The sequence below is a fragment of the Erythrolamprus reginae genome, chromosome Z (genome assembly GCF_031021105.1).
Source record: "Erythrolamprus reginae isolate rEryReg1 chromosome Z, rEryReg1.hap1, whole genome shotgun sequence".
Taxonomy (NCBI): domain Eukaryota; kingdom Metazoa; phylum Chordata; class Lepidosauria; order Squamata; family Dipsadidae; genus Erythrolamprus; species Erythrolamprus reginae.
The window spans coordinates 9,633,040-9,649,100 of NC_091963.1; the positions used below are offsets into that span (position 1 = coordinate 9,633,040).

Here is a 16,061-nt window from a genome sequence, read left to right on the forward strand (position 1 = left end):
CATTTTCTATCTGCTCCTAATGTAACATCAGAGGCAAATAAACTACAGGACATCCTCGACATACAACCACAATTGAGCCCAAAATTTATGTTGCTAAGTGAGACAATTGTCAAGTGGATTTTGCTCCATTTTGCAATCTTTCTTGTCATCATTGTTAAGTTAATCAGTTCAGTTCTATTAGTAATATGGCTGCTGAGGTTGCTTCCCCATTGACTTGCTTGTTAGAAGGTTGCAAAAGAGGGTCACATGACCCCAGGACATTGCAACCGTCAGCAATATGAGTCACTTGCCCAGTGTCTGAATTTTTATCACATGACCATGGGGATGCTGCAATGGTCGCAAGTCTGAAAAACAGTCCTAAGTCACTTTTTTCAGTGCTGTTGTAGCTATGAACAATCACTAAATGAACTGTTGTAAGTGGAGGTCTACCTGTACTTTGCTAAAAGAACCTGGATCCTAAAAGGAAAATCCCCTCCTTTAAACAGTAATGAGTACCGGTAAATCTTTTTAACAGATCTCTCCATTCCAAACAACACTGTGATCTAACTAACCATTTATTTGTGGATCTTGGCCATATTTTAAACTTCAAAATAAGATTGCAACAATTTTATTTGATGAATATAATATAAATTTTTGTGTCAATTATTAATAATACAAAGTTTAATCCAGCAATAGCACAATACCAAGTCACTTCTCAGAGATGTGCAGCTACTGTATATAAATTTGATTAATAAATAAAATTAAAAATTATTGGAGATTGTAAGAAAGGTGGTGGGGGAAACATCAAAATCAAAAAGGTAAATACAGAGAAGACACACAGATACGTATTCTATTATTTAAGCCAAGCAAGTTCCTTTGACATAATGAATTTAACAGTCAATCTTTTAAAAATATTCTTTGAGAGGTCCAATAACAATGGCAAAAATGTTTTAGTGAATTAGTACCATCTGAATATCAAAATGCAAATGCTCATTTCCCACTATAGTTCCCTTTTTTTAAAAAATTCACAACTTTTTCTTTAGTTTGTATCATGTATTTTTAGTGGAGCACAGTGGCTCACATGGTTGGGATGCTGGGCTGGTTTTTACCGTGCAAGGGGGTAAGCTCTCGTCACTTGTTCCGGCTCCTGCCGAACCAGCAATTCAAAAGCATGTGACCACAAATAGATAGGTACCTCTTCGGTGGGCAGCTTAAGGAGACATGAAAGGAGCCCTCAACAGGGTACCCCTTGGCCAATAATGATGTCATAAGCTAATTCTTTCAACCTGGATGCTTTGGTGCTCCTGATACAATTGCAGTATCATACAGGAAACATCCTCCAGAGGATAGGAACCAAAAAAACCTTAATTTGAATTTAACTTACTTTCCTATTAAAAACACCTGAACCTTATTTAACCCTTTAACATATTTAAATGTTTCGATCATGTCTCCCCCTTTCCCTTTTGTCCTCCAGACTATAAAGATTGAGTTCATTAAGTCTTTCCTGGTAAGTTTTATGTTTAAGACCTTCTACCATTTGATTGAGTTCATTAAGTCTCTCCTGACAAGTTTTATACTTAAGATCTTCCACCATTTTTTTAGCCTGTCTTTGGACCAGCTCAATTTTATCAATATCTTTTTGTAGGTGAGGTCTCCAGAACTGAACACAGTTTTCCAAATATGGTCTCACCAGTGCTCTATACCGCAGGATCACAATCTCCCTCTTCCTGCTTGTTATACCTCTAGCTATGCAGCCAAGCATTCTACTTGCTTTTCCTACCATCTGACTGCACTGTTCACCCATTTTGAGACTGTCATAAATCACTACTCCTAAATCCTTCTCTTCTGAAGTTTTTGCTAGCACAGAACTGCCAATACAATACTCAGACTGAGGATTCCTTTTGCCCAAGTGCATTATTTTACATTTGGAAATATTAAACTGAAGTGTCCATTGCCTTGACCACTTATCTAGTAAAGCTAAATCATTTGCCATATTGCAGACGCTTCCAGGAATATCAACCCTATTGCACACTTTAGAGTCATCGGCAAATACGCAAACTTCCCCACCAAACCTTCCCCTATGTCACTCACAAAGAATGATGCCATTAAATGACTATATGTTTTCAGTTTCTTCTAAGAATGCATAATATTAAATTTACATGTAAAATGCTATTTGGAGAGAAAATAACACAAATATTTAAGACTTGTGCAGTGCAGTATGTGATTATAGTAAAGCTCTATACTAGCATATTAAAATGTTTCATAATGCTTCTATCAATTTATCTAGAACAAAATTAAACTATCACGGTCTATTTGCACATGCTTTATGGTTCTGATGTGACCTTTTATATGTAATTTTTTTCTCCTCCATCTTGCTAGTTTTGTTCAGAAAAAAATCTTTATTACATGATCTTCAGTTAACATTGGTATGTTTTTGAAAAAAAATTCTTATGCATAAGAGTCTTGAGGTCTTTGAAATAAGATTCACTGTGTTCAGTACAAAATACTAAAGGAGATATGATGCTTGTAATCCTTCATGCTCTGAGCACAGGATCTAATGTAATTACTATATTCTTTTAAGCAGTAGAGAAACTTGTGCAATACCAGTAGATAGTTCCAGATCAATTGCAAATTATTTGCAATCGTGAAAGATAATGAAATCATGAGAGAATATTAGGCTATTATTGTGATGAACATTATTCAAACCCAGGGAAATATTGCTATTTTAAGAATCAAATCAATAGACTGAACTTTATTCTTTCTGTAAACTTAACTCAGTCTTGAGTCAGAGAAAAATAAAGAAAATTGTATACATATGAGAAGGAAGGGATATTGTCCAAAAGTTATAGTCAGGTCCTGTACGTCAGAGATACTATGTCGAGATATATAACTGAAAACTAAAACTGAAAAATATTTGGTCAAAATTATGAAGACCACACTGATTTCTCCCCCTATTTTTCTATTTCCTCACTGTAAAATTTTACATAATGATTATAATTGGCAGGGGCAAAATTATATAGCAATTAGGGCATGACAGCAAAAGCAAACAAGTACTGAAAATGGGTTCACCACTTCTGGTAACAAGCAGGTAATTATCACAGCAGCTTGAAAAGAGCATAATCAAACCAAGTGACATCATTCCACCCACATTAAAAAATGTGAAATCCCTGTATGTCCACTGCAGTTTTTCTATATAGCGAGTGGTGGAGCCAATCTACTTTCCATTTCTGAAATCAATATTTCAAATATAACATATATTTAGTAAAAATAAGGATTTACCAATTTATATTTAATATTTGCATTAAATATTAAAATACTATATTTCTTATCTTTTTTAATCCACTGAAAGGTAGCTACAAGGATTTTAAAGTAGCTGATGATTATATTTTAATATTGGATCAACTTCTTTTAATAAGCACCACATGAAAAGAGTTTAATTGACTTTTTCCCACTTTTAGTGTCTGAGAGTACATTTATATCTAATAAAAAATTTCCCCGATTCTTTGAAGAATTGTTATATACAAAGGATTTTCCAGAAACCCTGTGAGATGTACTGTAATTATACTGTTCTTTTACAATTTTAAACACCAGAAGATCCAATACCTATACTGTATCCTGTTTCTGCTATGGAATAAAGTCCCTATTCCCAAGTAATGCTGCTGACTAATTTTGTTAAACTCCAGTAAACAACAGTAGACAATCTAGAGAGATCTTTTTTTAAAAAACAAAATGCTAGCTTCATCTCAAAAGCTTCTTGTTAGATGGTCAAAAGAAGTTAGGGCTTACTTTATTTCAGTTTCTTTACTTCTTTTTTCTAAGTACTTGGAGCAAGTCACAATTTACAATGTTGCCTAGTAACAAGGAGAACCAGTAAGTTCTATTTTAATCTTGGGCTTTGACTATTAGCCTATGAAACTTATTCGAAATAAGAGCAAGTACTTGAAAACTCTCATCTCATACATCAGTCCTTTCAGTTTATTAGTTCTGATGTTCCTCTACCTCCAATTTTTGTCATTTGCTCTCAAAAAAAGCTATTGACAAGAAAAAGATATGAGTTGCATTCAGAGGGACTTTGGTTTTCTATCCCCATTCTTTAGAGAGCTTGCATTTTGTACATGTAATGACTTTTCTATTTTTTCTGCCCACTTCAGAGTTTCAGACCATATGAAATATGTAGGATTTTTTAGAAGCTGCTTTAATGTTTTTTAATAAAAGTTATTTTTATTAAAACCAATTTAAAACTCTATTACTTGAAACTAAATAAATAATTTACAGTAATTTAGATTCTGTCTCTTGAATGGACTACAGGTAATCTTTTGTTTATAGAAACATAGAAACATAGAAGTCTGATGGCAGAAAAAGACCTCCTGGTCCATCTAGTCTGCCCTTATACTATTTTCTGTATTTTATCTTAGGATGGATATGTGTTTATCCCAGGCATGTTTAAATTCAGTTACTGTGGATTTATCTACCACGTCTGCTGGAAGTTTGTTCCAAGGATCTACTACTCTTTCAGTAAAATAATATTTTCTCATGTTGCTTTTGATCTTTCCCCCAACTAACTTCAGATTGTGTCCCCTTGTTCTTGTGTTCACTTTCCTATTAAAAACACTTCCCTCCTGGACCTTATTTAACCCTTTAATATATTTAAATGTTTCGATCATGTCCCCCCTTTCCCTTCTGCCCTCCAGACTATACAGATTGAGTTCATTAAGTCTTTCCTGATACGTTTTATGCTTAAGACCTTCCACCATTCTTGTAGCCCGTCTTTGGACCCGTTCAATTTTGTCAATATCTTTTTGTAGGTGAGGTCTCCAGAACTGAACACAGTATTCCAAATGTGGTCTCACCAGCATTCTATATAGCGGGATCATAATCTCCCTCTTCCTGCTTGTTATACCTCTAGCTATGCAGCCAATCATCCTACTTGCTTTCCATACTTGCTTTCCCCTTATGGGCAACAATGCCCCCCCCCCAGGAGCTTCACTGGTTACCAGTTTGCTCGTTTTGATTTCCAATAAGCTCTCAAAATGTTTGTTTTTTTTTTAAATCAGGTTTGGCAGCAGGAAGCTCTCACATTGGCTGTACCATATATAATATTCTAATTTTAAATCTCTCATGTACATGCTTTTATTTATGTTTATTTATTTATTTATGGGTTTTTAGTGACTTTATATTTAATTAATAGCTGGATACCCATGCTTCACAACAAAATTGAACTCCTTAGCATGGAGTATAGTGTCTAAACTCCCAGCTCACAGGCCGGATGAGTCTTATAATATTATAAGAAATAACTAATGATTTGATGGTCATTTCGAAAAGTCCTTTCTTAGCAAGCACCTAGAAGTCAAGAGTGACATATATGCCAAGTTTCAGGTTTGTAGACTTTACAATTCTGGAGATTTCATGATGATGCACTAGTGGTATTTGGCTTTTATATATATAGATTATTGTACACCACTGAGAGTCACTTTCTGTGAGACGGATAACCATATAGATTTAACGAATGAATAAAAAAAGAAAAGGATTAATAGACGGGGAAAATGATTATAGTAATTGAGGTGCACCTGACTAAAATATGAACTCTGCAATCTGCTCAATTTCCCCAGCTGGATTGGTTGGCTCCCTTTTTTGACCACCGACACTACACGGGACTGTCCTTTCTCAATGAAAACAGCCTTCACACCATCCCTTCTGCCCACTTTTTCCTTGTTCAGTCAGTTAAGAAGCAGGTGGGGTCGCCATTTCTTCCTGGCCATCGCATGCGTCAACTGCGGGGAAGGCTGTTTTCATTGCGATAGGACGGTCCCATGAAAAGGTCGCTGTTTTTTCCACGCCAGCCCTTGGATCTACTGCAGGGAAAATATACAGAGTAGAGCAGAGAGGAGGATAGGAGAGCTGGCCACCGTTCGCTGTTCCTTGTCAGAGAGGGAGCCGTAAAGAAATGGGGGGGAGAGAGAGAAAATGAGGAGGCTGGGAAAGCCAGTAACTAAACCTCCTCGCGAAGTTTTCAGCGCTGCAGAAACTAAACAATCGGCCGGCCCCAAACCAGATGGAAGAAATGTACCCCTCTGCCATCCTCAGAGCCCGCAGTGCTCCAGTTTTGTTCCTCTTTAGTTGACAGACTAGCCTCCCCCTAAACCGCGTCTTCATCGCATGCGCTTCTCAGAGGACCGGAGCTCGGCAGCTCGATCCCTGTGAGCGATGGGGAAGGAAAGGAGCCTTCCCCCAGTTCCCTAACGGCATTCAGGGACCCACACACACACCACCTGAAATAAGAGTCAGCCACACTGGCCAAGTGGAGAGCGCTCTGGATTCCTCCCTTCACCGAGTGGACTCCTCATACAGGCCCTTCTGCCATCCCTCACAACTTTTCTGTTCTCTTCTTTTTTCTCAGCGGTTGGGAGGGAGGCGTCGGGAAGGGTCCGCGGAGATGGAAGGTGGGAGGAATTAAATCCCGCTGCTTTGGGCACCTTGAAGGGACTCCTCCAGAGGAAGTGGGTGCCAGGCACGGATTGAGAGCCAGGGAGCCTTGTTTGAGGCCAAAGCGCCAGATTCGCCTTTGCTGCCGCCGCCGAAAACACTTTCAAGGAGGGTGGAAGCCCCGCCAGCTGACAAGCAGCCAGGCAGCTTCGCGTGGGTGTTAATCACCCACAAGGCTCCCCCAGAGCAGCCTCTGCTGTGTTCCCCCCCTCCTCCACCCGCCTCCAAACAAGGATCAGAATGCCGGCGGGCATCAGGCAAAAGGGGCGACTTTTGGGATTGCACGCATTATTCGGTTTTACATTGATTTCTGTGGGAAAAATTGCTTCTTCTTACGAACTTTTGTACTTACGAACCTGGTTACGGAACCAATTAAGTTCGTAAGACAAGGTACCACTATACAAACAAAATATCGAAGAAGTATGACATTATTCTATAACAGAAAAACAATAAGAGAATTGGAGATTGGAGAATCTAAACCAATTAAAAAATAACAATGGTAAAATACATTCAAAATGCTATTATAAAAAGTTTTAAACCTAATGGGGCCACATATAATGCAAAATGTAGTTCAAAACGGCAATTTGTGAGGTTATTTTGAGTCATCCAAAATAACATTAAAGAGAAATCATGCTCCCTACCTTGAAATTTCAAGGCAAGACTACTTAATTGTCTAGAATCCTTTTATACATACCAGGTTTACCCAGAAATAAGACCCTTCCTATTTTTTTAACCATGAAATAAGCACTTGGCCGTATTACCATCAAATGCCCGATTGGGCTTAATATCAAGGGATGTCTTATTTTGGGAACCAGGATAACAGAGCACATGTCTTGAGAGTTTCTATTAAATCATCAAAAATGGACCGCAGACCCTAAAAAGTCCCCAAAAAACTTCTGAGGAAAAGTATCCAACCTGGATTTAGTGAAGGTCTTACAAAACTTTTTTTAAAAATTAGTGGTAAGAAGAAGATGAAATTAATTATTTTGGAAGCAAGTGATAAATATTGGGGAGTGACCCCTTATCTATGCTTGTTTGGAGACCTACATATCAAATTCACTGTTTAATGGAAGTTCTAACATTATCGAAACCTAGCAAGGCCAGACTTTCAATAGAGAAGCCAAGCAACTGAATTTTATTATGGCTTCTTAAAGCCATACTAGTTTAAAAAATGATTTCTAAATACTAAAGTGGCCAAACCTATGAGAAAAAGGATTAACTTTGGCTAGAAGATAAAAGAAAGAAATTGTGCTTGAACATCCTATGAAACTATGCCTGCTTCTACCACATAGGTTGGCACTTTTAATATTTTTTGGAATCATTATTATGGTACCAATAAATTTACTTTAGAATGATTTCAAGAATATTAAGTTTTGCAAAGGATTAAATTGGAAGCATAAAGAAGCAGAGGAATTACCTTAATTTAAAATACATCGACGGTTGCAGGAAAGTAACATAAGGTCCTCAAATTATGATCACAACTGAGCCCAAAATTTATGTTGCTAAGTCAGAAATTTGTTTAAATGAGTTTGGTCCCATTTAATGATTCTTCGTGTCACATACTGTATGTTAATTGAATCACTGCAGTTGTTAAATTAGTAACACGGTTCTTAAATGAATCTGATTTCCCCATTGACTTTGCATGACATAAGATTGCAAATAGGGGATCACATGATCCCAATGCACTGCAATCATTATGGGAGTCATTTGTCACGCATCTGGCCATAAGTATGAAAAATGTCACTTTTTTCAGTGTCCTTGTAAATTCAAATAGTTATTAAATGAACTATTGTAAGTTGAGGACTATCTGCATAAGGTTATTTATACAATTAAAGACTTTGAAGTTTTAATAATTTAAGACCTCTGGTCCATTAATGGGTGGTGACATAATTAGAAGCCTTAAAAATCAAAACAAGCCAATGTAATGGCACAAACGAGCAACTTCTGCTCACTAACACAGCAACATTCAACCCCTTGGGCAAGCAGGGATATGTTGCTGTTTTTATTTTGTTTTGTTTTGTTCTGTTTGTGTCAGACATATTTAGGGAGAAAACTAAGGAACACTTGAAGCTCTTCTAGAAATCGGTTTCACATTTTAAACAGATACTGTATTTCAGCTATACGGTGATCCAAAACATATCTCCAATCTACCGTAAAGAACTTGTAGTGGCTTACACAGTAGCGATTAATTACATGCCATCATACTTGAATATTAATCAAATCTATGGGAGGACACCAAACATGCAGTGCATATAGGGAAACCCAAAAATATGTAGACCCATTACAGAGTTCTGTAAGAAAAATGGGGGGGGGGGGCACACCCAACAGCAACTCTTATTGAAGAGTTGGAAATATTTGGAAATTATTATTGCCCTTTGAGCTACTGTAAAAAGTACTTAACTAAAAAGGTGTCCAAACATCTGCACTTTCAGGGCTTATATTGAAACTATATATGACTACTACACATACATAGTAGCCAGGTATTCAAATTTTCAAAAACATTTTACTATAGCTTCAACTTCTTTACATTTAGATTCCCACACTGAAAGGTACCATTTGATTAAGGACATCTACATTTTTATTTATAAATTTAATATACAAAAATCTATGATTTCTAAATTCTCAATAGGTAGTAGGAATTTCCGATTTGGTTAGTAACACCAGGATACATACACTATTCAATTGACATGTTTATAAACCATTCACTTAACTCTGTTTTCCGTTTCCTCCCCACACACTGCAAATTTTAAAATGATAATTCTATCTTTCTGGAAACATAATTACTGAGAGATAATTCACACAGTCTTTAAACCAAACTGAAGTACACATTAGAGTGAAGCGGTTACCCCTCAAGAACTGGTTTTCAGGGTTTGTTTTTAATGCAAACTAAGATTTTAACAAAGCTTCTGGACACTACTCCAGTGGAAGTTAACTTATTGCTTTTAGTCTGGTTTGAATTCAAATATTTTTTAAAATAATATTTATTGATCTTAAAATAACAACTAAAAAAAATGAAGACACATCTTGAGTCTAAGGAGAAAGGTGGCATAAAAATCAAATCAAATAAATAAATAAATACATACATACATACATACATACATACATAAATACATAAATAAATAAATACATAAGGAAAATATATAATGTACTCTAAACAAGTGAAAAAACAGAACTATAAAAGGAATATAAATATGTTGTTATAGTAAACAGTTGCACATCTATATAGAATTATCTAATGAAAATTTATGCAAATATACCCTAATACTGAAGGGCTACCAATTTTTTTACTACCACACTGTGGGCATGGCTTATGCAGGACACCCTGCATTTTTTTTTCAACATCTTTCAGTGCAAATTGGGGGTTCTGGGTTGGAGTTCCATTTTCGCTACCCCACTGCGTTCCTCACTCCCCCAGTCCGGGCAGCAGCCCACCCTTGATTTTATGTAAATGAATCCCTTATTTACTTACAGTTATCTGAACAAAGTCTACCTCTATAAGCAACCCACTCATGAACAGCATGTGTAATCAACTCTTCAATCTACTGTGTCAATGGGGCCATACATTTATTTTTGCAATCAGTCTTTTAAATAAAGTAAGGGCATAGAGAATCCCTTCATGTTCTCTGGTATAGGTTCAATTATGACAAATTTTGAATTAACTGTGGTCAAACAAATAAAAAAGGATAATAACTGTTTTGGTAAACATAAATGGAACTAGATAATTGTGGAAATTCAAATGCTGATTTATACTGTGTAACATTGCTCATTACAATCATTTATATAAACTAAAAAAAAACTAATGAATTTATTATTACATGTGTAGTCTGAAAACCATTAAAGTTTGGAGTCTTTTGAAATTACACTTCATTGGCTATTTAATCTAGAAATTGTAATATGTTATGTTATGGTAAAGTAATGTATTATAGGGTTCCTTCAAATGAAGATTATGTGCCAGTCTGAAATTATCTTTGGACCTCTCCAAAAAAAACTGAGTATAGGTCCATTCAGATTCACCCCTGCTCACTTCAGTTGACTATTATAGATACTGGAAGAGTTGTTGAGATATCGAACGTTCCAGTCACATCTTTATATACCTGTGGGTTTGCATACGTCCTTTCAATTTACTTCCAATTTGAAATTGTTACCAAGTTTTAAGAAAAAGGTCTGCAAGATTGCATCGGGTTTATTTCTTTTTACCATTTGAGACAACATATTACTGACAGAACAATGCAAGTTAATTCAACATATTCTCCAGTCTTCAGAATTATTTTCTCCTATAGGATTTTTCATTTTACTATCTTGAAGACATTTACCATTACCAAAATACTTCTAAAATACAAATCAGCTTATGTAGGTGCTCGACCTATAACCGCAATTGAGCCCAAAGTTTCTGTTGGCAAGTGAAGTAGTTGTTAAAGTGAGTTTTGCCCCATTTTATGACATTTCTTGCCACAACTGTAAAGGGAATCACTGCAATTGTTAAGTAAGTACCACAGCTATTAAATAAATCTGGCTTCCCCATTGACTTTGTCAGAAAATCGCAAAAGGCGGCCACATGATCCTGAGACTCTGCAATCGTTTTAAATAAAATCAATTGCTTAGCATCTGAATTTTTATCATGTGACCATGGCGATGCTGCAATGGTTATAAGTGCGAAAAAAGCTTGTAAGTCACTTTTTCCCAGTGCCATTATAATTTCAAACAGCCACTAAACAAACTGTTGTATGTTGAAGACTATCTGTATAAATCCTACTTATTCCCAAATAATATATCTGTACTGAGTATTTATTTATTTATTTAATTCAATTTTTATGCCCCCCTTCTCCTTAGACTCAGGGCGGCTTACAACATGTTAGCAATAGCACTTCTTAACAGAGCCAGCCTATTGCCCCCACAATCTGGGTCCTCATTTTACCCACCTCGGAAGGATGGAAGGCTGAGTCAACCTTGAGCCGGTGATGAGATTTGAACTGCTGACCTACAGATCTACAGTCAGCTTCAGTGACCTGCAGTACAGCACTCTACCTGCTGTGCCACCCCGGCTCTTATCAGCATTAGTATGGCTAACTAATACATTAATCAAGTCTGTGTTTTAAAAGTATGGAATTTTTCATTGTGGAGATCCCTACTTAGCCTTTAGAAATTTTCTAGTCCAAAGAATTTAAAATCAGTTTAAAAAAGAAGCGTACAGGATCTTTATACCTTTCTATCTTCATTCCACCCCACAATATCACTGAAATAGATACCTTAAAAGCACAGCTAACAAGAAAACTCCATAGTGTGCTAAATTAAGCATTTCACAAAAACATGAGCCCTAAAATTATGGATTTTTTTTTCTGGGGGCCCAAATACAATGTAGAGAAGTAGCTTGATTAATATGAGATCATGGAGAGAGAAGAGGTCTACAAGATCATCTGTGACAACAGATTCAAAGGAAAGTAAAATTCAGGAAAAGTATTGGTTAGAAACAACTGACAGGGAGTGGATTTTGGGGGGGAAACTAACAATGTGAGAAAATAAATATCACACATACAATTAACAGAGAGATTTCTTCATAGAGGAAGATATACTCGTTCTTGGGCCACATTACCATATATAGTACATTCCAATGCAACAGATAAGCATTAAATAGAACACATGGATAGAAAAATAGTGTGATATGTAAAGAATACATAGGTTTATTTGCATTTTGACATACAGTCTTTTTGATTTGTGGCTTACTAACACTCACTTTCTGGAATCCATCCATCCCATCCCATGCTCATTTTTTCTCTGCTTTAAATGACTAAAGATATATGTAGAATCAAAAGCAGCTACTGTACACCTAGTTGAACTATTTGACCAAGTAACCAATATTGTCTACATTGTTGTTTTATATTTAATCATATACAAATATACAACCACAGGTCATTAAAGGAGCCCCCTCGTGTGTCCCCTGGGTAACAGTGATCTCACCGGCTAATCCTTAAGCCCGGAAGCGCCGTGGTAAGTGCTTCTGACTTGAATGCAGAAGCATATACAATATTATCACAGAAAGAACCAAGCACAAATCTATTTTGTATATATCTTATTATCCTAATTGGAAGTTAGATTTATCACAAAGGTCTCTGTTAGACTTTACACCAGAGTTTGCAACCTCAGACACTTTATTATTCAAAACCTAGCTTACTTTGGTTTAAGTTTCTCAGAATTGATCAGCTATTTTAAAAACTGCATATAGACACAACCATTGACAGACAATTCCATCTGTCCGTCCATTACCCTGGGGGGGGGGAATTATAGACCCCCTCAGAGAAGGTCCACAACTTCGATCCACAGCTCACATTAGAGAAACATCTTTCAGCTATGGCGAGGGGGGCCTTTTGCCCAGGTTCGCCTGATGCACCAGTTGCGGCCCTATTTGGACCGGGAGTCACTGCTCACAGTCACTCATGCCCTCATCACCTCGAGGCTCAACTACTGTAATGCTGTCTACATGGGGCTACCTTTGAAAAGTGTTCAGAAACTTCAGATCATGCAGAATGCAGCTGCGAGAGCAATCATGGGCTTCCAAGGTACGCCCATGTTACACCAACACTCCGCAGTCTGCATTGGCTGCCGATCAGTTTCCGGTCACAATTCAAAGTGTTGGTTATGACCTATAAAGCCCTTTATGGCATCGGACCAGAATACCTCCGGGACCGCCTGCTGCTGCACGAATCCCAGTTAGGTCCCAGAGTTGGCCTTCTCCGTGTCCTGTTGACTAAACAATGTCGTTTGGCGGGACCCAGGGGAAGAGCCTTCTCTGTGGTGGCCCCGACCCTCTGGAACCAGCTCCCCCCAGAGATCAGAATTGCCCCCACCCTCCTTGCCTTTCGTAAACTTCTTAAAACCCACCTCTGTCGTCAGGCATGGGGGAATTGATTAGATTAGATTAGATTAGATTTATTGGATTTATATGCCGTCCCTCTCCGCAAACTCGGAGAGATATCCCCTCCCCCCAGGTCTATACAATTTATGCATGGTATGTTTGTATGTATGTTTTGCTTTTTTAATAAGGGTTTTTTAGTTACTTAAATATTAGATTTGTCATACATTGTTTTATTATTGTTGTGAGCTGCCCCGAGTCTGCGGAGAGGGGCGGCATACAAATCTAATAGATAGATAGATAGATAGATAGATAGATAGATAGATAGATAGATAGATAGATAGATAGATAGATAGATAGATATGATAGATAGATAGATAGATGATAGATAGATAGATAGATAGATAGATAGATAGATAGATAGATAGATAGATAGATAGATAGATAGATAGATAGATAGATAGATGGATACTGACTGACTACTACAAAGCCTTTACACACATATATACAAACACAAATACTTTTATACTCTAAGCATTCTTCTTCTACCCTCCCAAGAGACATGTCTGGTCTTTTTGTAATCTTGAAAAACAATTATATTTATATAACAGTTTTCTCCAGTCTGAGATATATTCTGGCTTACAGATACTTTAAAGTAGGCATGTCCAGCCCATGGCCCTGGACAACTAGTAATGTGGCCATACAAGATTATAAACCTTTAACATTAGTGTGTGTGTGTGTGTGTGTGTGTGTGTGTGTCTGTATATATAAACACATTACCGTATATATTCTATATGTGGCTCAAGACAATTTCTCTTACTTACCTTGCCTACGCAAGCCAAAAATTTGAATGCCTGCTTCAGAAAGTAGGAGAAATACAAAAATAGTACCTGCTGATACATCTTCAAGCAGCTAAGATTTTCTCTCGATTGTTTGCTGTTTTATGGTGTTGCCAACAGGTAGTATGTTTGCACTCTCATGAGCTTTGAAGCACCTTTTGGAGATCTAAGCATTTCACATCCTGGAAGAATTTGCAATACCTTTGACATTCAAATGCATGCTGTCACTGAACTATGCTACCCTTCCTTGTACTTATATATATAGAAAGAACAATTAAAGTCATAGCTATAGTTTTACTGTACACAGTGTCATTTCTTGATTCCCTCAACTTCCTAAGGTGTCTCATGAAATACCACTTTTGAGACAAATATTTTACAATGAAACTTCATTATTTTTCCTTCTATTCCCTAAAGAAGTCACATAAAATCTCTATTAATTAAATGATCTGAGGTTTATTTGCTTTGGAGACAATGATACATTTATTTATTTCTTCAATGGTTTTTAGACTGCCAATTTCTAATGGCACTTTATAACACAAATCTATAAAAACAACAAAGATTGCTCTCTCTTACAAAGCAGCTAGGCAGACAGTTCAAATTATCTGTCTACCAGGCCGAAGACCAATTCACATATCACCTAATCAAGTGGTCAGTTTCTTTAAAATGAAAAATCAAATTACAACATTACATTTTCAAAACACAGTATATCTTTCTTCATAACAGTTAACAATTAAGCAAACATGTCTTTACACCAATTTCTGCAATTGATACTTATACCTGCAAATAACAAGCTAAGTATTTCTACGTTTTAATGTTATTTTTATTATAGGCTTTTAGAGATCCTTCTTTTTCTATAGAGATGTCATGGAAGGTTTTCTTCATAAAAATCCAATAATGGTTAACACATGCCTGCCCACTAAAAACTGCTAAACATGCAGAAGGGGCGTTGGTCTTACCTAATACGCCTATTGTCATGGTGATCAGAAGGAGAGGCCAGGATGGATAATTCTAGTCCTTCAGCTCTATGACTGAGTTGTAACACTTAGGACCACCTCCCTGCCAATAGTCCAGTTTGAAACAAAGCCAACGCGACACCCAAAACATTGCAGAAGACTTCCATACGTCACTTGTGGCAACAGATGTCACCATACTGCTGGTCACAGGGTCCATGTCAAGCAAGTCCTAAAGATATACACACATCCCGGTCTGGGGCCAGGAACACAACCCCCCCAAGGCACCCCCCAAAAAAAAACTACAGGGGGGGGTTCTGGTCTCTCCTTCTGTCTGAATGTTCCTGAGCCCCCTCATGATCATGGTCCTGCTGAAGAACCTTCCTGCCAAAGACAGCCTTTGATGTCTGTCTGTCTGTCTATCTGTCTATCTATCTATTTTATTCGACTTCTATGCCTCCCAATCCTGTCAAGTCTATAGTGGTGGATGAATAGCAATGGATATTTCCATGTTACCACCCTGCAAATCTGTTCTACTGGAGCTTGAGTGGCCCAGACAGCAGTAGTAGCCGCACTCCTGGTCAAATGAGCAGTGATCCCCTGGGGAACTGGAAGAGCTTGAATCTCATAGGTGCAGGCAACAGCCACCCAATGCCAACAGTCAATGGCTGAAAGGACAGCAATAGAGATTCAGTCTTCCGGAAGGAAGTGGTTCTGAAGATGTAAATGTGAATAGCGTGTTCCTAGTCTGTTCCAAGGAGTACCGTGGCTTGAGACAGAAGTCTGGCAAGATCAACTCCTGCGCCTGGTGAAATAAGGAATTGACCTTTGGAAGGACCACTCTGTTCCAGTGAAACACGCACAGGTCCTTTCGCACCGATAAAGCCGCCAACTCTGAAATAAGCTTAGCATAAGCGATGGCCACCAGGAGCCCCACCTTGTATGAGAGTAGCCACAGGCTGG

The 16,061-nt window shown here is 37.4% G+C and overlaps 1 protein-coding gene across 15 annotated transcripts in view; it reads right to left on the reverse strand.

The window, feature by feature from the left end:
- Window positions 1–16,061, reverse strand: part of KMT2C (lysine methyltransferase 2C) — a 197,775-nt gene that overhangs the window by 145,368 nt on the left and 36,346 nt on the right. The window lies entirely within an intron of this gene.